The following is a 23,287-nucleotide window of genomic DNA, read 5'->3' on the forward strand; positions in this document are numbered from 1 at the left end:
TATGGTATATTCTTTCTTAGGTAAATGTCCAGTTTTCATCTTTAGTTTGACTTGTCTGGTTGATATTTCAGCCCCTCCCAGTCCTGTGATGGTGATAAGAGTTTCATGTTTAAGCTTACCAGGGTTTCCATACATGAGGGAGACCTTTGCTCCAGTGTCTATTAATGCCCTAGTTACAATATTTGATCCATTTTTCCAATACATGGTCAAACTGATACGGGGTCTATAATCCTGTCTGTGTATTTCTTTAATCTGAGCTGGGGCTTGGCTAATTTCCTGTTCTCCCTGAAGGTGTGATGAACTTGGATACCAACATTCAGGAGGATATGTAGGGGCAGTTCTTATTTCTCTATTTTGTCTAGTATCAAGCCCCTTTTCTTTGTACATTCTGTATAGTTTATTCATTGGAATACCATCTATGCTTCCAAAACCTATCCCTGCTCTCAATAGAACAGTAATCAATTCTTTCCTTGTCAGTCTATTCTGACTTTGAATCCATTGGCTATTTACTCTTCTCTCTTGAGGAAATTTATTTTTTAAGTCACTTAACTGTGAAATCTTGTCCAGCACCTCTGAAAGAGGGTTCCCTATTTCCCCAGTTGTTAGAGTCAAAATTAAGTGCTTGTAAGCAAGAGGAGCCGTCTTCACTATTATATTCCTATGGGAAACTGCTAAGGGAGTGTCATAGCATGCATCTGCATTTCCAGTCATTATGGAAGTCTTCATTACCGCCTCCTTTAACTTTCTCATACAGTCCCTAAGTGAATACCAGGGTCTATATCTACTAGGCCACATAGAATCAGTAGGATAGTGCTTACTGCATCCTTCCGCAGCCAAAGCCAACAGATTAGCTGTATTGTTACCTCCTTGCATATCGTAATCTCTAAAGGCTTGCTGTACAAAAGGATTCTGACTGACACCTATAAATTTTAAGCAGTCCATGCCATCTATCAATAATCCTTTGGCCCCTTCATCACTGATTCTCATCGTCTAAGATATTAACGATTCTCCCATTCTTTGGGTGAATTGACTTGAAAATCCTGTTACTTTCTGCTGAGTAAAATCCTCAATTATCTCCTTAAACACTGAGTTCCCTTCTTGGGTCTCTTGTTTCCGCTTTATAGTGGGGCAAGCTTTGATCTTGGAGATCTTCTGCAACATTGTTTCATTTTCCACCTCTGACTTAATTACATTTTTCTCCCATACCATCTCTGGCAGTCCTTGTCATGGCAACTAGGCTGGGTTTGTACAAAGCTCACATGCACATTTCTTTTGCCAGCCTTCTGCTTCTTCTTAGCTAAATGAACAGCCTTTCCTTCCACAGGAGAGCCCAAACACTGAGAATTCCCATGCAAACTAGCTAACTTTTTCCATCTGAATTTTTTTTCTTCAGCAACTCATCTGTTTTCACACATAATAACAGTAAACTGTTAATAAAATCCAGCCTCTCCTACTTATCTCTGCCAACTCCTTCCCGGGTCTTATTGGTATTCCTTGCAAACACCTTTCCAAATCCCAGGTACCCCCTCCTGTAACCTCACTTTCCAGCTTTCACAGGGTCCAGTGCTTTTAGTTCATTCCCTGGCTATCAAGGGATATGGTAAATCCTCCCATCCTGGGAATGTTAATGTCTTCCTCTAAATCCTTTCTGCCTCCAAATAGAGGGTTTTATACCCTGCAATCCTGTTCGTGATGCCAAATGTATTGCCAAGCCAATATTGACAGCACTGGTGGTGACTATTGAGTGGAATAAGTTTAGCGAAGACTTCTCAGATTGTAATTCTTCTCCCAGGAGTAAAGGAGACTAAGAGGCTCAGGTTACAATAATTTTAGAGTGGAATAATTCCCATAAAAGGATATAGACTATGTAGTGCATTAGGGTCTCAATGATTGGATAAAACTTACGTAACTTTTCGATGTCTTCATTTCAAAGGGGATTGGCTAGATTTCATGTCTAGAATGTAAGATCATATTTCTCAGCTAATGAGAATAATGGTCAGTGGTGGGAGGAGGGTTATATGTTAGGGTCTATATATATATCACTGCTTTTCCTTTGTCTTCGGCTTTTCCTGCTCCAGACCACCTGGTGGAGGAATTGCCCCGCTTCTCGAGAATCGAATAAATAAACTTTCTGTCATCACTTTGAGAGGCCTCTGAGTAGTTAATTTAAGTAGGGGATCTTGTCATCCCATACAGTTTATGGGGGCTCGTTCCAGGACATGTGGCTTTCCAGGGAGACAGCTGGCAACTCAGTTCAAGGGCAGGTGCCCGTGGGGATATTTCTCCCCCCCATGGTCCTTGAACCTGAGTGTCGAGCCTCCCTCTCTGCAAAGTAACTACCTTAAGCAGAGGAACTCAGTGAGAACAGAAAGTGTAAAGACTCCAAATCGGAAGCTTTGAAGTATTTGAAACGCCGACCAGTCGGTGTTGGAAATTGCAGTCAGGCAACTTGTGCGTGCATGACCCGGAGGTAAGCAATCGGGGGGCCTAGGGGTCGAATTCGAGAGTCTTAGACAGACTCAGGGAGATCGGTGATGACTCCCAACCAAAATTAGTGGACTGCAGACCCCAGGGGAAAGGGCCCCCCCGGGAATGCTACTGGGTGACTGCTGGTGGGTGGGCAACCCCCACTGAGAGCTAGCAAGAGAGCTAGCATAATTTGTTGAGTCTTGGACTCAGAGGTGTCTGGCGACAGCCCTTGTGCAAAACAAAATGGGGAAGAAGCAGTCCAAGTCCCAAGCTTCAGAGTGGAGTCAGGATATACCAGTAAATAGTCCCTTGGGAAATCGATTGCAAATTGGCACAAATTATCAAAATATAAAGGGAAGGATAAGAAGAAGAAGATGATTAAGTATTGTTGTTTAGTTTAGGTAGGCACTCAGCTCAGGGGAAATGTCTTCTGGCCAAAGTACAAATCCTTTGAAGACTGGGTTTGCCAAAAATTTAAACCTATATGTACTATTCTATTTTTATTAAATGTTTTGTCTGTATATGTTGTGTTGGTATTTCTGTGTGAATGAAAGTCTGTGTCTCTGTTTTATCTGATACTTTCTAAGGTTGTAAATTTAGCCAGCCAGCCAGCAGGAGCAGAAAGGCTGAGCTGAACTGTCCTTGAAATTCCTGTTACTCCTCTTCTTCGACCCTCTCAGAGCAGAGGGACAGGGAGGGAGGGAATTTATATTTTTCTCTCAGACCCAAAAAGGCATGCTAGCAAGCATTTAACCATTTCTTGCCTCACCCAAAGAAGAAATTTCAGTGTAATGGGAAACAACAGAAAGTTAATTGAATTCATTCTGGTTGTATTTGGAATTGTGAATAGGTGAAATGTGTCACTCTTAATTTAATGTTTAAGATAGGTTAGAATTTATTAAAGTCTGGTGGAAGTAAGCAGAAGATTAGAAAGTAAAAAATCTCAAGTAAGCAACTTAGAGCTGAGAATTTTGAATTTAAGGTTAATTAGATCTTGAAGCTAAAGTTTGTACTTTATGTTTAAATTAGATCAATATATTTGATGCCAGACAATGTATTTAAAGTGGCAAAGAAAAAATAATAAGTTTAGGTTTTTCTTTTATTTTTAAATAAGTGATCACTTTAGGATAAGGAAAAATGGCTTTATTTATTTATTTGCAGGGTGAGGGGGTCAGAAGGGGTGGGACCGGAACCAAGTCCCTAAGAAATATGAGAAGAAGGGACTCAGGGGCAGCCCAGCACATACGGGGAAGAGCCGGTCAGAGAGGACCTCCGAGAGGACCCCTAACCTGCTGGGCATGCGAAAAGAAGGGGTATTTATCAAGGAATTGTCCTCAGCAGAGAGATGAGCAGAAAGTCTGCTCTCTCATGGAGTTACCTGGGTCACTTGATAAGTAAAAGAAAAGAAAAAAGAAGTTAGATCCCTCTCGGGTAGAAGGAATAATACAGATAGCTCAGCCAGAAAATAAGAGCACTCCGAAAATTCCAGGGCCTGGTGGGATATTGCAGGAATTGGATAGACTCGTATGCAGTCCTAACTAAACCCTTATATAGTCATCTACTGGAAGGGAAACCAGAACATATTCAATGGGACTCTGAGAGTGGGCAAAATTTTAAACGATTCAAGGAGATTTTAATCTCAGCCCCGGTATTAATGTTACCCTCAATAGAGAAGCCCTTTCATTTCTTTGTGAACACAGACAAGGGGGTGGCCTTGGGAGTCCTGGCATAAATAAGAAGAGGGCAGAGACATCTGGTGGCATTTTTATCAAAAGTGTTAGATCCAATAGCAAAAGGATGGCCAACCTGCATACAGGCTGTGGCAGCCACAGCCCTTTTAGTAGAGGAAAGTAGAAAAATAACTTTTGGAGGCTATTTGATAGTAAGTGTACCCCATCAGGTGCGATCCATCCTGAACCAGAGGGCCGGGAGGTGATTGATGGATTCAAGGATTCTGAAGTATGAGGCTATATTTTTTAGAAAAAGATGATTTAATACTGTCTCAAGATCATAACCTCAATCCAGCTAGTTTCCTGTCAGCCTTTCCCGAGGAGCCTGTAAACTTGGAACACTGTTGTTTGAATATAATTAATTATCAGACAAAGGTATGGGAGGATTTACAAGAGTCCCCGTTGTTTGATGGGTCCTCCTGAGTGGTGGAAGGGAAGAGACTGAATGGGTATGCTATAATAGATGGGGATAGTGATTCTCGCGTACAGGCCAGCAGCTTACCTAAGACTTGGTCAGCACAAACTTGTGAACTATATGCTTTACATCAGGCTTTAAAACTTTTAGATGGGAAAGAGGGATCTATATATACAGACTCAAAAGATGTCTGGGAAGTGGCCAGTCAGTCTGTTACTGACTAAAGTATTGAGCAATCTATTGTTGCCCAAAGCAATTGCTATTGTGCATGTGAAGGGACACCAAATAGAGAACACCTTTGAGGCTAAGGGTAATCGCCTCAATGATGAGGAAGCGAGGAAGGCCAGGGAAAGGGAACTTGGGCAGCCTGAAATGTTGGTATTAATTCCTGCCTTGCCTCCCAATCTCCTCTCCCCATCCTATACCCAGGAAGAGAGGAAAAAGGCTCAGGACTTAGGAGCCAAAGAGGCAGAGGGAGGATGCTGGTTTCTCCCAGATGATCATGAGGTACTAACCAAGGTGGGGATAAGACAAGTCTTACAACATCTACATCAAGGTAGTCACTGGGATATCCAAAACCTGTGCGATGCTGTCTTGACTAAGTTTTTGTCACCAAGCTTACACACTCTGGCCAGACAGTTGGTGGAGGGCTGTCTGATGTTTCGAAGGATGAATAAGACTGCTCAACGCCATACCCCACAAGGGGGCAGGCCTCCGGGATACAGACCCTTCCAAAGCATTCAGGTGGACTTCACCGAACTACCATCAGTGGGCAGTCTCAAATACCTGCTGGTCATAGTAGAGCACTTGACATCATGGGTAGAGGCCTTTCCCTTATCACGAGACACTGCCTCCACAGTTAGTAAGATATTATTGGAACAGATAATTCCACGGTATGGCATGGTGGAGAGGATAGATTCGGATCAAGGCACCCACTTTACTGCCAAAGTTCTGCAGTCATTGATAAAGGCATTGGAGATTTCTTGGGAGTTCCATACCCCTTGGCACTCTCCTTCCTCAGGCAGGTAGAAAGAATGAATCAGGAAATCGAGAAACAGCTAACTAGATTAACCTTGGAAACACAGTTACCATGGACCAAGTGTTTGCCATTGGCTCTCCTAAGAATTAGAACAAAACCTTGCAGAGACGTGGGCCTATCTCCTTATGACCTTATGTATGGGCATCCCTACCCGGGGATACAGGAAGGAAACGGGGACCCAATTGCTGATAATAGGGATAGATTTGTAAGAGAATATGTGTTTGCTTTAACTAAACATTTGCATGAACTGCGACTTAAGGGACTTATCACTCAGACTCCCCCTCTAGGTTTTGTGGTGCACAAGTTTAAACCCGGTGACTGGGTCCTGATCTGGGTGTGGAAGGAGGAGAAGTTAACTCCGAGCTGGGAAGGTCCCTACCAGGTTCTCCTGACTTCAGACACAGCTGTAAGAACCCAGGAACGAGGCTGGACTCACTATACCAGAGTAAAAGGACCCGTGGATGCCCCGAAGGAGTGGTCTGCAGACCCTGACCCGGCAAATGAATTGAAGCTCTGTGTAAAGCATGTGTGAGAACACACAAAATTTGGAAAGGGATAGCCAATGAGGCCTGTATATAAATTCATTATATGTTTTGTTGTTTGGGGAACTATACTAGGGTTATTATTGTTTGTTCTTAACAGAGCACTACTGCAACATAGATTGATCTCAGATTATTTACTTGCAGAAGAAGGGGGAGTTTGTGGAAAACTCAATCTGTCCACATGTTGTTTGAAAATTGATGATAATGGAAGAATAGTGAAAGAGATCACCAAGAATATCAGGAAAGTTGCCCACGTTCCTGGGCAAACTTGGGACTCCCTTTTAATACGTCCTGGTGATCTTGGTTAGAAGGGAGGTGGTGGAAAAGATTACTGTGTTTTGGCCTGATAGCAGTTTTTGGTATTATATTACTTCCTATTTGTCTGCCTTGTTTGATTTCACTTATCAGTAGGATAGTTAGAAATTCTTTACTAAGACTTGCTAGATTAAAAGAAAGAACCGAAGGAGCCATTCAGTTGATGATACTAAAGAAGGAAGGATGGGCACCTGTGGAGAGAAAAAGACAGGAGCGATCCTGATGGGGATGGAGAAATTAATAGACAATGTGAGATCATGCTACAGAACTTTGGTTGAAATATCTGTGAGAAGTCTTCAGGTTCATAAATAAGAGGAGGGATTGAGTGGAATAGCTTTAGTGAACACTTCTCAGATTGTAATTCTTCTCTCAGGGGTGAGGTAAGACCGAGAGGCTCAGGTTACACTGCTTTTAGAGTGGAATAATTCCATATAAGGATATAAAACTGTGTAGTACATTAGGGTCTCAATGATTGGATGAAACTTACATAACTTTTCGATGTCTTCATTTCAAAGGGGATTGGCTAGATTTCGTGTCTAGAATGTAAGATCATATTTCTCAGCTAATGAGAATAATGGTCAGTGGTGGGAGGAGGGTTTTGCGTTAGTGTCTATATATATCACTGCTTTTCCTTTGTCTTCAGCTTTTCCTGCTCCAGACCACCTGGTGTAGGATTGTCCCACTTCTTGAGAATCAAATAAATAAACTTTCTGTCATCACTGTGAGAGGCCTCTGAGTAGTTAAATTTAAGTTGGGGATCTTGTCATCCCATACACTATGAATATGCTGGCGTAGTTTTCAGTCACAAAATAGAACAGACTCTCCAATATATAGAAGGCAGAAGAAAAACATTTACTTAGAAACCAGAAAGCATAATGTATCATAGCAACTAAGAAGTCAATGCAAGTGGCAAAGCCATTCCCAAGTCGTCGCACCCCCTGCTGGGATCTTCCTACAGACAAACACTCATGAGCCTAAGCTATCCCTGCCTGCGACCTTACCAGCTCTAACTAGACTGACTAACTTCCTCTCAGCTCTGCTCTACCCTTCCTGTTCCACCCCTTCAGCAAGCTGCTTCAACCACATTTGACTTAGACTTCCATGCTGTCCAAGCAGGTCACATGGACCTATTAAGGAATGGGAAATATTTTCCTATTTACTTTACCATTACACAGGACATTGAGTTGGTGAATGTAAAACACCTTAAGGCCATTGAGGGCTAAGTAAACATCAACTATTTAGAGAGAGACCTTTCCTTTGATTTTGTTGTTATTAGGGAATTCCAGGTGAAGAGACAACCTCCACCACTGCAGATTGGCACTTCTTCTGCTACTTGAAATCTTGAAATGTTGCCTGAGCAGTCAGTCATCTCATACGTGTCAGAAATTGACTCGATCTCAGATTTTCCTGAGTCAAAGACTAACTCTATTCACTATGCCACACTGGCTCCTTATGAGCTGTTTATCATTATTATGATTAAGTCTTACTATGTGAAGTTGGTATTTTATTCTGTAGATACTGGGTAGCCTAAAGATTTTTGAGCGAGTAAGTCATATACATAGTCACATTATACATAGTCAGACCACACATAAAGATAACTCTGGTAGTGTTCTGGGCTAGAACTGACTAATAAGGCTAATAAACTGAATAATGTACATTTTGCAAAAAGAGACTTAACAATAGCATAAGAAGAATATTCAGCAAAGATAGAGCTTTGATTCAGCTGGACACAGTTCCCCCAAAACTCATACAGAGGTGCACCTGATCAGGTATATTGATTCTCAGAGCAGTAGAGATTTTAAGTTGCTCATCCTTGTGTGCTGGACTTTTTTATGCCTTAAGTGATCAGGAAGCTATGTCAACAGTTCAAGCCTTCATCGGCTGGCCAAATTAAGTCTTTTTTAAAATTTTATTTAATTAATTAATTTGTTTTCAGTTTTCAACAATCACTTCCAAAAGTTTTAAATTTTCTTCCCCTCCTTCCCCCCTACCTCTCTGAGATGGCATGCAATCTTATATGGGTTCTACACATACATTCTTATTAAACACAGTTTACATTAGTCATGTTGCATAGAATTAAAATGAATGGGAGAAACCATGAGAAAAAAGAAACTAAAACATAATGCAAGAGGAAATATCCTGCTTCATTCTGTGTTCCAATTCCATAGTTCTTTCTCTGGATGTGGATAGCATTTTGCCTCAAGAGTCCTTTGGGAATGTTTTTTGCATTGCTGTGAAGGGCTAAGTCCATAGAAACAATCCTCACTCCCTATGGCTGTTACTGTGTATAATGTTCTCCTTGTTCTGCTCCTTTCACTTAGCATCACTTCATACAAGTCTTTCCAGGTTTTTCAGAAGTCCTCCTGTTCGTCATTTCTTAATAGCCCAATAGTATTTCATTACATTTATATACCACAATTTGTTCAGCCATTCCCCATTTGATGGGCATCCCCTCAATTTCCAGTTCTTGGCCACCACAAAAAGAGCTGCTATAAATATTTTTGTACATGTAGGACTTTTCCCCATTTTTATGATCTCTTTGGGATACAGCCCTGGAAGTGATATTGCTAGGTTAAAGGGTACTCACATTTTATAGCCTTTTGGGCATAGTTACAAATTGCTCTCCAGGATGGTTGGATCAGCTCACAGCTCCACCAACAATGAATCAGTGTCCCAATTCTCCCACCTCTTCTCCAACATTTATCATCTTCCTGTTTTGTCATTTTAGCCAATCTGATAGGTATAGTGTTGTTTTGATTTGCATCTCTCTAATCAGTAGTGATTTAGAACATTTTTTCACATGACTATAGATAGCCTGAATTTCTTCCTCTGAAATCTTCCTGTTCATATCCATTTATCAATTGGGTAATGATTTGTATTCTTGTACATTTGATTCAGTTCTCTATGTATTTTTAGAAATGAGGCCTTTATCATAGGTGCTAGTTGCAGAAATTCTTTCCCAGTTTTCTCCTTCCCTCCTAATCTTGATTGCATTGGGGTTGCTAGGCCAACTTCGCTAGCATTTCTTTTCATTAATTTGCTTGATATTCTGGACCTTTTGTTCTTCCAGATGAACTTTGATATTATTTTTTTCTAGCTCTAGAAAATAATTTTCTGGTAGTTTGATTGGTATGGCACTGAATAAGTAAATTAATTTAGGTAGAATTGTCATTTTTATTATATTAACTCAGCCTACCCACAAGCAAATGCTGTTTTACCAGGTGCTTAGATTTGACTTTATTTGTGCAAAGTGTTTTGTAGTTTTGTTCATATAGTCCCTGGGTTTGTTTTGACAGGTGGACTTCCAAATATTTTATAGTGTCTACCACAACTTTACATGGAATTTCTCTTTCTATCTCTTGCTGTTGGACTTTGTTAGTAATATATAGAAATGCAAATGATTTATGTGGGTTTATTTTGTATCCTGCAACTTTGCCAAAGTTGTTTATTATTTAAAATAATTTTTTACTTGATTCTCTGGGATTCTCTAAGTATATCATCATATCCTCTGCAGAGAGTGATAACTTAGTTTCTCCTTTGCCTATTCTAATTCCTTCAATTTATTTTTCTTCTCTTATTGCTAAAGCTAATGTTTCTAGTACTCTATTGAATAACAGTGGTGATGATGGACATCCTTGTTTCACCCCCAATCTTAATGGAAATGCATCTAATTTTCCCTATTACATAGAATACCTGCTGATGGTTTCAGGTAGATACTGCTTATTATTTTAAGGAAGGTTCCATTTATTCCTGTGCTCTCCAGTGTTTTCAGTAGGAATGGGTGTTGTATTTTGTCAAAAGTTTTTTCTGTATCTATTGAGATAATCGTATGGTTTTTGTTAGTTTTGTTGTTATGATCGTAATGCTGATAGTTTTCCTAATATTGAACCAGCCCCGCATTCCTGGTATAAATCCTACCTGATCATAATGTATTATTCTCATGATAAGTTGCTGTAATCTTTTTGCTAATGTCTTACTTAAAATTTTTCATCTATATTCAATAGGGAAATTGATCCATAATTTTCTTTCTCTTTTTGACTCTTCCCAGTTTAGGTATCAGAACCGTATTTGTATCATAAAAAGAATTTGGTAGGACTCCACCAATTTTCCCAAATATATATAGTATTGGAATTAACTGTCCTTTAAATGTTTGATAAAATTCACTTGTAAATCCATCTGGCCCTGGAGATTTTTTCCTAGGGAGTTCATTGATGGCTCATTCAATTTCTTTTTATGAGATCATGTTATTTAAGTACTTTACTTCCTCTTCTGTTAATCTGGGCAACTTACATGTTTTTAAATATTCATCCATTTCACTTAGATTGCCAAATTTGTGGACATACTGTTGGGCACAATAATTTCTAATTATTGTTTTAATTTCCTTCTCATTGGAGGTGAGTTCACCTTTTTGATTTTTGATATTGGTAATTTGGTTTTCTTCTTTCTTTTTTTTAAATCAAATTGACCAAAGATTTTAATTTTATTGGTTTTTTCGTAAAAACAACTCTTAGTTTTATTAGTTCAATAATTTTCTTAACTTCAGTTTTATTAATCTCTCCTTTGGTTTTCAGTATTTCTAATTTGGTATTTACTTGAGAATTTTCAATTGGTTCTTTTTGTAACTTTTTCAGTTGCATGCCCAATTCATTGATCTCCTCTTTCTCTCTCTGATTCATGTAAGCATTCACTGACATAAAACTTCCCCTAAGAACTGCTTTCGCTGCATCCCGTAAGTTTTGGTAGGTTGTTTCCTTATTGTCATTCTCTTGAATGAAGTTATTGTTTCTATGATTTGTTGTTTAACCCACTCATTCTTTAGGATTACATTATTTAGTTTCCAATTAATTTTTGATCTATCTTTCCATGGCCCTTTATTACATATGATTTTTATTGCATCATGATCTGAGGATGCATTGACTATCTCTGCCTTTCTGCCCTGTACTGTTAATTTTTTATGCCCTAGTACATGGTCAGTTTTTGTGTAGGTGCTATTTACTGCTCAGAAAAAAAGGTATATCTTTTCTATTCCTTTTCTCTAGAGGTCTATCATATCTGCCTTATCCAGAGTTCTATTCACCCCCGTAACTTCTTTCTTGTTTGAGTTTAGATTTATCAAGTTCAGAAAGGGGGAGGTTGAGCTCCCCCACTACTGTAGTTTTGCTATTTCCTCCTGTAATTCCCTTAACTTCTCCTCTAAGAATCTGGATGCTAATACCACTTGGTGCATATATATATATATATATATATATATATATATATATATATATATATATATTTAGTAATATTACTTCATTGTCTATGGTGCCTTTTAGCAGAATAGTTTCCTTCCTTGTCTCTTTTTGATTATATCTATTTCTGCTTTTGCTTTGTCTGAGATTAGGATTTCTACCCTGCTTACTTCTGCTCCAACCTTTTACCTTTATCCTGTGTATATCCCCTGTTTCAAATGTGTTTCTTGTAAACAACATATTGTAGGATTATGGTTTTTAATCCATTCTGATATCCACCTCTATGGGAGAGTTCATCCCATTCACAGTCATAGTTATGATTACTATCTGTGTCTTTCTCTCCATCGTGTTTCCCCACTGTTTATGCTTTCATTTCTACCTTCTCCCTTCCCCTCCTCAGTAGAGTTTCAGTTTTGATTAGTGCCTCCCTCAATCTTCCCTCCCTTTTATCAGCCCCCTTCCCTTTTATTTACATTTTCTCTTACTACTTCTTCTCTCCCTTTAACCCTCTCCCCCTTTTCTTTCCCCTTTTCCCTCCTACTGTCTGTAGGGCATGTTAGATTTCTATACATAACTGAGTATGTTGTTCCCTCCTTGAGCCAAACCAACTGTTTGAGAGTAAAGCTCAAACAATGTTCATCTCTCCCTCTCCTCTTTCCTTCTATTATACTATATTTTTGTGGCTCTTCCTGTGATGTAATTTACCTTTCTGTGCCTCCTCCTTTTCTCTTCTCCTCTTACAATCCCTTCGCATCTATTAATTGTTTCTTATCATCACATCAGTTAATTCATACATCTATGTATATTCCTTTTCAATGTCAAAATAAATATACATTTCTCAAGATTATCAAGCAGCATCCTCTCATATAGGGATGTAAATAGTTTTCCCATACTGAATAACATTTTTTTTCCTGTTTTCCTTTTTTATGCCTCTCTTGAGTCTTATATTTGAAGATCAGATTTTCTATTTGAGCTCTGGCCTTTTCATCAAAACGGTCTGTAAATCCCTTATTTCATTGAATGTCCATATACTTGCCCAAAATATTATGCTCAGTTTTGCTGGGTAATTGATCCTTGGTTGTGGTCCAAGCTCCTTTGCCTTATGGAATATCATATTCCAATCCCTCTGATCTTTTAGTGTAAAAGCTGCAATGTCCTGTGAGATCCTGACTGTAGTTCCTTGATATTTCAATTGTTTCTTTCTGTCTACTTGCAGTATTTTTTCTTTAACTTGATAGTTCTGGAATTTGGCACAATATTCCTTGGTGTTTTAATTTGAGATCTCTTTCAGGAGGTGATTGGTGGATTCTTTTGATGACCATTTTGCCCTGTGGATGTAGGACCTCCGGGCAATTTTCCTTGTTGATTTCTTGGAAGATATTGTCCAGGCTCTTTTTTTTTTAACAGGGCTTTCCAGTAGACCAATAATTCTTAGATTTTTCTCTCCTGGATCTATTTTCCAGGTCATTTGTTTTTCCAATGAGATATGTTACATTTTCTTCTGTTTTTTTTTTATTCTTCAGATTTTGTTTGACTGATTCTTGATTCTCTTAGAGTCATTAGCTTCTACTTGCCCAGTTCTAATTTTTAATAAATTGTTTTCTTCAGTTAACTTTTATATCTCCTTTTCCATTTGTCCAATTATTCCCTTTAAGGAGTTATTTTCTCTAGTTAGGTTTTGTACCTCCCTATCTCTTTGTCCAATTTTCCTTTTTAAGGAGCTGTTCTCTTCAGTGAATTCTTTTTTCATTTTGTTAATTGTATTTTTAAAATCATTGTCCAATTTTTCTTCTACCTCTCTAATTTGGCTTTTAAAATGCTTCTTGAGCTCTTCTAATAATGCTCTTTGGGCTTGAGACCAGTTCATATTCTCTTTTGAGGTTTCTGATGTGAGTACAGTGTCAATGCTGTCCTTTTCTGAATTTGTATTCTGGTCTTCTCTGTCCCCACAGTAAGATTCTACAGTCTTTGCTTTCTGATTTGTTTCTTTCTCATGATGATTGTCTTCTTCCTGACTTTTAAAGAGGATCTCTGCTTCTGAGGCACAGGGGGCTCTGTCTCACATTTCTTGTGCTGAGAACTTGAGGCTTTGTGTGTTGTGGCCTCTGGTTCTTTCAGCTAGAATGCTGCAGCTTACCTGATTCTGAGCAGGCTGTGTGTGCCAAGGCCGACACCAGGTGAAGTCTTTCTGAGTGTCCCCAGGGTAATGCTGAAGCTTGCTGTGTAAATGTGGGAGAGGGGTGGTCTGGCTGCAGGAGGCCTGGCTAGAGCACAGACAGGCTCAGTGGCTGGTGAACCCCCATCTGCACTGGTGTCTGTCCAATTCCACTGGCTATGCTAAGGCATGCCTGGGGTCTTAGTGTTGGCGCTTACAGGCTCCACCCACTGGAGCTCAGGATCTCCTCTTGGTTTGCTAAGGTGGTGCTGTCTGGGACACCTCCAGTCCTGCTCTGGTGCCCTTCACCCACAGCTTGTCAATCTCCCTAGCCTCCTGAGCTGAGAGACTGCTGATCCCACTATTCCAGGATTTTTCCCAGGGAGATATTCTCTGGGTTTTTCAAGGTCAACAAGAGAGGCTGAGAGCACTTACTATTTACTCCACTATCTTGGTTCCTGGAAGTTCAAATCTGACCCAATTAAGTCTTAAGGATAGTTTCAATTATTTTTTCCAAGGGAAAATTAACCTAGCTTATGTAACAAGGATGTTAGCAGATATTTGCAAAACTGTCTAAACTAGATGGAGTATATATTGAGCTTGTCACATCTTGCCCCTTGATGGCAAGGTCCTTGATAGGGAACCTTCCATTGCTAAAATGACCTTAGTGGTATCTACTGGATAACGAAGAAGGTGGCATTTCAGCCTAGTCTTGAAGGCAGCTGTGGATGCTAAGAGATTGATATGAAGCAGGAGAGAATTCCCGGCATGGGTGAAGAATATGCCAGTACACAGCATAAAGATGCAAATGAGTTTTCATTTAGAATATAGCAAATAAGCAAGTATTGCTAACTGTGAAATGCATAGGGGGACAAGACTATAGAATCAGGAAGGGGACATGTCATGAAAAACTTCAAATGCCAGACGAATTGATATTTGATTTTGGAAATAATAGGGAGTCACTGGAGTTCATTGAGTGGAGGGAGGGGTCATACCTGTGCTTTAGGAAAATCACTTGATCAGCTATATGAAGGATGACTGGAATTGGGATAAAGTAGGGAAGACCAATTGGTAAGCTATTTCAGTCTCTCAGGTGAGAGGTTATAGAGGTACAAATGACAATATTTGGCAATAGATTGGGAATAAAAATGATGACCCAAGGATGACATCAAAATTGCAAGGCATGGTGACTTGGAAGGATGATGGCGCCTTCAGTAAAAGGAATAATAATCATAACAGAATCTCCAGTAATAATAACTAAATTTGAAAAGGGGTGGGTTTGAGGGGGAAATAATGATTTCTGTTTTGCACATTATCAGTTTATTAAGTAATGTGTGTCAGTTGCTCAGGAAATCAGAACCAGTTGCCTCCCTCAGCTTTGTTGCTCAGGAGGGAATCTCCGCTGGACGTATAGATTCGGTGGTTGTCTACATAGAGATGATAATTGAACCCAAGGGAGTTGATGAGATCTCCAAGTAAGGTAGTGTAAAAGAACAGAGAAGAAAGTCTAATACAAGCCTTAGGGAACACCCTCAGTGTGTGAGTGGGATATGAAGATCAGCCAAGGTTACTAAGTAGGAGTGGTCAGAACAGGTAGGAAGAGAACCATGAATGTGTTAATCAGGAAAACTCAGAGAGGAGAAATTATCCAGGATAAGGAGGTTTTGAACAGTGCCAGCTGCTACAAGAGATGTCCAAATGAATGAGGATTAAAAAAAAAAAAGGCATTTAACAGATCATTGGTAACTTTGGAGAAAGTTATTTCATTTGAATGATGTGAAGTCAAAAGCCATATTGCAGAGGGTTTAAAAGAGGACAGAAGAGGAAATTGTAGAGAGCTTTTTCAAGAAGTTTGTCTTATGGGAAGGAGATAGCTAGCACGATGGAGGCATTTATTGAGGATTTTTCTGATTTTTTTGAAGTTAGAAAAACAAGTTTTAAGATATTCAGATCGAAAATTAAACCATGGGGATGATAGTGGAGACACTTGACTGGAAGGAGGGTTTGTAGGGTACATTTAGAAGAGTTGGCCTCTTCCTCAGCTACTTGAGTGAAGGAGATGGCACAAAGTGATGTCAGAAGATGTGAGACAGAGAATAGGGAAGAAGGGGCATTCTCAGTGTATTGGGCAAGTTTGAGAAGATTGAGGGAGGGCTGTCATGGAGGTCTGGAGGAGAGGAGGTTTTGAACATCTGTCATGGCGAGTGGGGTAGAGAACCAGTTAAAGAGTAGGATTGACTTGCTGTTGTGAGGGCCCTGTTGAGGTATCATGAATTTTGCAGCAGACCAAGTCAGCAATATTTTGTGATTTCTTCCAGCTTCTGTTCAACATTGAACCAGGAATGAAGAAGAAAGATTTGGGAGTAATCCAAGGATTCAAGTTTAACAAGGCATGATCAGCAGTAAGACAGAGAAACAAGAGATTTAAGAGTAGAGGACAGTGTAGACTTGAACTGGTTCACCAAAAGATTGGGACTGGAAGAGAATATAACCATGCAAAAGATGATAGCCCAGTAAAGTGCTGAGAGATGGAGGTCCCAGGAAGGACAAATAACATGAGTAGGGGTCTTAAATTATAGGCTAATGCTTCCTGCACATTGTAGATGCTCAGGAAATGTTTAATTGAATTTTTAATCTGTGTGAATGGAACATAAGCTTTTTCTTGTTAGGTAGTCTCCAAATAGAGCAAAAGTGTCTATGTGCTTTTTGGGGATTTTAGGAAATGACAGAGACATGTACATCTTTACGCAGTCTGATTTTACTAAAAACAAATCACTGATGTAATAAAGAGGAACAGCATTTTTAAAAAGACGCAGGAATGGGGAACTGGCAGCCTCGAGGACACATGTGGCCTTCTAGGTCCTCGGGTGTGACCTTCTGACTGAGTCCAGGTTTTACAGACAAAATCCTTTTATTAAGGGGATTTGTTCTGTGAAGTTTGGATTCAGAGGGGACCTAGGGGACTTGAGGACCTAGATGGCCACATGTGGCCTCGAGGTTGCAGGTTCCACACCCCTGGTGGAGTATTCACTCATCTGAAAACACACTGGTTCCCCATATTCAGCCAAAGGAGAATAAATTTACTACAAAAGAGTTACTTTTTGATAGAATATTTCACAATCTGGTGCTTGCCTGAAAGTAGGGTTCACTGCTAGAAAACACAGGCATCAATAAAGCACTGGAAGCATCAGTAATCCAGTGAGATCTTCTCATTCCAGATTCTGTGGGAAGCTTGTGGTTTGAGACTGACCTAGGGCTTGACGCTGGGCTGAGCAGTGCAGCACTGTGGCCATTGTCACCAGAAGGACCTCAGCCCTTCTGCCTCACATGTCCTATCAGTTTAATTTTCCTTTGCTGCACTTGTTTTCATCAGTGTGGATGCTCCCTCCAGTGGTACTGAGGGCAGCTCGTCTATGGCTGCCCTTGCAATGGGGACCTTATTCATGTCTTCCCTCAGGTTTGCCACAGTGAGTGCATCAAATATGCTGGGAATTTGGTTTCTTTTGCATCAGATTAGTGGACTACTTGGATTATTGTCAGTTACCTTTCATTATTACCTTGTGACCAGCCCATCATTTTTAATCACATATCTTTATGGTTTTTAAAAGATTTCTTCTTTAATACTGATAGTCATTATTGTGTATTATAGTTATCTTGATGTTATAATTAAAAGGAGGATGTAATCAGGAAAGCATCAGCTGATTTTTGAATGATTTTGATTTGAATAATTTGAACTGAATTGAAATTGAATATTTTGAATGATTTGAATAATTTGGCTGATTTAAATAATTAATGAAGCTAATTTTTCACCTTTGGGAAATCATTTTAAGAGTGATCCATGCAAGTTTTGAAGGTGTACATGTTAAAAATATGAGAAAGGAACTGGCAGGCTTTCACAGGCATCTTCACAGTCCATTTGGTTAGTTTTAGGAGTAGGAAGAGTACAGAATTCTAATGTTTTGGTTTGTTGAACATAAGAGTTTGACTGTATATAACATTTGACTCAGTGGATCAGGATGCCACCTTGTGTACTATGCTCCGGTGGGATTTCTCCTGTGTGTATGTTGAGATCACTCAGGATTCTTTGATGGATGTAGCTGCAGACACATCTCTCTTCACCAGTTTGCTGGCTGTGTGTAGCCTACAGGAAATGAAACAAGATATGTACTACTAGGGTATTTTCCACTCTTAGAGGTGGCTCTTCACAGATTTCAAGAAAAGGAGGGACTCACTCCCTGTGGATAGTTAGGACCTCTAAATAACTCCTGTGGATGGGTGACATTTTACTGATTGCACTGAGCTGGAGAATAGTCCAGACTCACAAAGTTGGGGAACCTCTTGGGCCTCAAGTGCAGCCCTTTGACTGAATCCAAACTTCACAGAACAAATGGAGACCACATGTGGCCTCAAGGCTGAAGGTTCCCCATCTCTGGCCCAGAGCCTTCTCAGTGAAATCCATAACCATTGAAAAGAGATTAGCTTAACAGTCCACACAAGTGAAAGCATGTGTAAGAATACTTAGTCCTTTGAATTAGTTCATGAAATTAAGAGCTCTCATTGGAGATATTGAAATGAGGGCACTCTTGAGTTTGAGGAACTCAAAAATTATCAGTTTCTCTTATTCGTTTCAGTTCCTTACTTAGAGGCAAATGTGTTTCTAATGAATGATTACATGGGACACTTAAGAGAATGTGGAAAAAGGAGGAAACCCACATGTTAAGTTTAAAAGAAATTTATTTAATTTATTATTATTATTTTATTATTTATTATTATTATGCTAAAATAAATATAAAGGATATTCTTTACAACCAGCTAGAGGGCAGAATAGGATGCTATAGACCAGTAGCTTCAAACTCAAACAGAAACAGATCTCTGAAAGTGGTATAATGACCTAAAAACCATAAATTAACATTATGTTTTATTGTATTCTTTTTTCTTAAACATTTCCCTATTGCATTTTAATCTGGCTGAGGCTGCATTTGGGAGTATTGGGGACTGCATGTCCTGCCCTTGGCACCTTTGCTATAGACCTTCAAATCTGCATTAAGAATGGGCCAGGACTTTGGCAGTTCCACAAGTCCATGAAGTGATATGACAACTCCTCTGAAGGCAGCTTCCCAGCTTTCCTTTTTTGTATAGGAAAACCCCTCTCTGATACATTAGAGATGCTCCTCCAGAATGGCAGTGGATGGGGAAGCAAGGCATGATGTTACCTTCATTGCCAAATCAACTCTATGAGACCTCTGAGCATAGCAACTGCTAGAGGGAGATCAGAATGTGGGCATAGAGTCTTTCCCAATATTTTCCAAGGTCGTCTAACAAGGAGGTGGGGAGGCTTTCATCTGTGATCCCACATGCTGGAATCTGTTGGAGTGAAAGTGTTACTAAGCATAAAATCATAAAGATTTGACGTTGTGGAAAGCATTGTCCCTACCACAAAACTTTGAATCTGTTTTTTTGTTCCTAGATGTGATATTGTTTCTCCTTCCTCTGTCTTTGCACAGTCCGTAAAACTGGAAATGTTTTTTCTCCTCAGTTCCACGTCTTAAACCTCTCATTCCCTTCAAGGCTTAGCTGAAGTTTTACCTCTTTAAAGAGGCCTTTCCTAATTCCCTCCAGTGATTACTCTCCTTTTCTTATCACACACTGTGTGTGTGTATGCCTCTGTGTGTGTGTGTGTGTGTGTGTGTGTGTCTGTCTGTCTGTCTGTCTTGGATTTACTTATTGATGGACATAGTGTATACTGCCAGTAGATTATAAACCCCTTGAAGGCAGCGACTGGCTCATTTTTATCCCTGGTACCCAGAGCAGTAGGCATTTAGTGTTTGTTGAAAATAAATGATAAACTACCCCCTGACCTGAAAACTTTTAGTTTTATTCAAAGAAAAATGTAATTATATTTTCTTGTGAAAATATGACCCTTTCTCAAAAAACTCAGCAGTGAGGTGGCAGAAAGTTTGGAATCCGAGATGGGGTTGGGGGTGAGGATGCCCATCAATTAGGAATGGCTGAACAAGTTATGCTACATCAATCTGATGGAATACTAGCATGTGGTAAGAAATATTGAAAGGAATGATTTTAGAGAAAACCTGGAAGATATATATGAAATGAAACAGAGTGAAGTAACCAGGAGAAGACCAGGAGAGTGATTTATACAACTTCAATATTGTAAAGGCAAACATCTTTGAAAGACTTAGGTACATTGATTAGTGTAATGACCGGCTACTATTCCGAGGATTGATCATAAACATGCTTTTCATCTCCCAATAGAGAGGCCCAGACAGGTTAAGACTTGAGTGCAGAATGAGATGTATTTGTATGTAATTTTTTCTTCCTTTTGGACATAGTGAGGAAATTGGTTTTGTCTAATGGCCTGGATTAAGTCCTTTATTCTCTGGCCTCTAAAGACTCTTTGGGCTCTAAATCTATGGTTTCAATGATGTCATGATCTTCTCCCTTATCTCTTCCTAGGAGCACTGGGAGGGGAGTAAAAAGTATTAGGGCAAGGAGCCAGGATAAAAAGGGTAGGCCTAAAGGAAGAACTAGAGGCAGAAAATTTACTCTGGAGCATTGTGGGAAACTTTCCCCCGAAGACTGTACTTTTGAGAAGTAAAAACTGCTGATCTCAGAGTTCCCACACATGAAACATACATAGTTGGGCAGCATGAAAGAGAATGTTTTGTCAGGAGTGTATTCTGAAACTCACTTTTACTTTGGTAATGGAGCACAGGACTCAGTACAATCAAGACTGCAGGTGCCTTAAAATCACAGTGACAGCACAAAAGGCCCAGTGATGTCCATCCCATTAACTCCCTCTATGATCCAGAGGGATTCAATCCAGCCTATGCCAGTATGCACAGCAAAGCCATGTCCAAGGACAGAGGATAGGCTCCGTGAGACTGTGGTGGGCTGGTTAGTTGGGATCTTAATTTACATAGATGTTCATAAAATTTGTGACTTAAGTACCTGTACAGAGACCCATTTTGTCTATTAGTATCTCTTAAATCATAGGTCTTACCACAGAAGGGATCTTTAAGTTCATCTACTCTAATTCTCTCATTAGATTAAAGATTTGTTTAAGGTTACAGAAGTAGGAGGAGCCAGTACTTGAAAGTCAGTTCCCTGATTCTTGGCTTTCCAACAAGTCAGCATTGTATAAGGCCAGGCTATGAGTGCAGCATGTTCCTAAGGCCATATATATATGTACACATAAGATATGGTTCCTGCATGACTTGTCTGGCAGCTTTGTGTGAAAGCCCAGAATTTAAATGCCACCACCTCCAAGGAGCCTTTCCTAATCCTCCTCAGATGTCAGAGCTAGGATTACACTTCTCTTGAAGTACTCATCTTGTATTATTTGCTATTATATTTAGTTATTATATAGGTAAAGGTAATAATGGTATCTTGTATAAACTCTGTAATATGTTGCCAAGGCCACAGGTTACTTACATTGGAGTGTAACTAAGACTGAGGTGCTAGTCCTTTGTTTGCCATTTTTGACTGTCCAGTCTTGGATGAGTTCTTAACCATTAGTTTTTCCATCCATAAAACAGTGATGATAACCCCCATGAAGTTTCTCTAAGCATTAAGCGAGTCAATGGATGAGAAAAGTGTTTTGCAAAATGGTACATTTTTCATGCTCTAAGTCACTATTGATTAGATAGATGCAAATCAAAACAACTCTGAGGTACCACATCACACCTATCAGATTGGCTAACATGACAAAACAGGAAGATGATAAATGTTGGAGAAGATGTGGGAGAGTTGGAACACTAATTCATTGTTGGTGGAACTGTCAGCTGATCCAACCATTCTGGAGAGCAATTTGGAACTATGCCCAAAGGGCTAAAAAAATGTGCATACCCTTTGACCCAGCAATATCACTTCTAGGACTGTATCCCCAAGAGATCATAAAAATGGGAAAGGGTCCCACATGTACAAAAATATTTATGTCAGCTCTCTTTGTGGTGGCCAAGAACCGAAAATCAAGGGGATGCCCATCAACTGGGGAAGGACTGAACAAGTTGTGGTATATGAATGTAATGAAATACTATTGTGCTATAAGAAATGGTCAACAGGAAGACTTCAGAGAGGCCTGGAAGGACTTATATGAACTGTTGCTGAGTGAAAAGAGCAGAACCAGGAGAACTTTGTGCACAGCAACAACCACAGTGTGTGAGGAATTTTTCTGGTACACTTAGTCCTTCATAGCAATTCAAGGACCTAAAAATTCCCAGTGGACTTTTTAGACAAAATGCCTTCCACATCCAGAGAAAGAACTATGGAACTGGATCACAGAACGAAGCAGACCATTTTCTTTTATGTTTTGTTTTGTTTTATGGTTTCTCCCTTTTATTTTAATTCTTCTATTTAATATGACTATGGTGAAATTGTATTTAATAGGAATGTATGTATAGAACCTATATAAAATAGCAAGTCATCTTGGGGAGGGAGGGAGAAAGGAGGGGAAAAAAATCTGGGATATATGGAAGTAATTGTAGAACACTGAAAACAAATAAAATAATTATTTTTTTAAATGGTACATTTTTCATAAGATCATACATCCATAGCTGAAAGAGACTTTCTAGTCAAGCACCTTCACTTAACAGATTGAGAAACTGAGGCCCAGATAGGTTAAGTGACTTGCCCAAAGTCACAAAGTAGTAATTAATGAATCTGGAATTCCTGCTGGTCTCAGTTGTACTCATAGATCTCATGTCAGCTATTCAGGCTTGCTGCTATCTGTATCCTCCTTTCCAAGACCTACTGCCACCACAGTGGAATAGATGATTCAGAGACAAAGAACTGGTGATTGGGCTTCCTGGATGTATGAGCAGGTTGAGGGCAAGCACAGTGGCCCCACAGACCTGTAACTGATAAGGAGATGGAAATACAAATAGGTAGGCAGCATGTTTTATGCACAGCCCAAATGAACCCAGTTTCAGAGTCCCTGTCAAATTTGTGGCAGGAGTTCCTTTAGAGCAAGAAGGCTTGATTTGTAAGGTCATCTGCTTACCAGCCTACCCAGTGTGATCAGCAAAGCATTTCAAAAAGAGCTTTTGATTTTATTGGTGTAGGCACTATCTTTACAATATACATTTTAAACCCTTCAGTAAAGGACTTCATGAGGGACTCTGGTGAGAAAAGTTATCACCTGGTGGCTGAACATGGATCTTTCCATACATGGGTTAGAACAAGAGACATCAATGAAGCAAAGGCTTTCCCACTCAGAAAGTCTTGTGCCTTACTGGAAGGGCCTTCAAAAACAGAGTCACTTCTTTTCCAGAATGAGGCATCAGAGGAGAGCTTCACTGGAAGATGACAAGGAACGTTAAGAAAGTATAGAAATAATAGAAAAACTGTGTTAGGGGCGACAAGCAGAGGATACAGGCCA

General features: G+C 39.7%; 1 protein-coding gene across 16 annotated transcripts in view; it reads left to right on the forward strand.

Annotated features, from left to right (window-relative positions):
- The window catches only part of XRCC3 (X-ray repair cross complementing 3), a 68,274-nt gene that overhangs the window by 37,377 nt on the left and 7,610 nt on the right, over positions 1-23,287 (forward strand). The gene's annotated exons all lie outside the window — the stretch shown is intronic.

This window comes from Notamacropus eugenii, chromosome 1 (assembly GCF_028372415.1).
Source record: "Notamacropus eugenii isolate mMacEug1 chromosome 1, mMacEug1.pri_v2, whole genome shotgun sequence".
NCBI lineage: Eukaryota > Metazoa > Chordata > Mammalia > Diprotodontia > Macropodidae > Notamacropus > Notamacropus eugenii.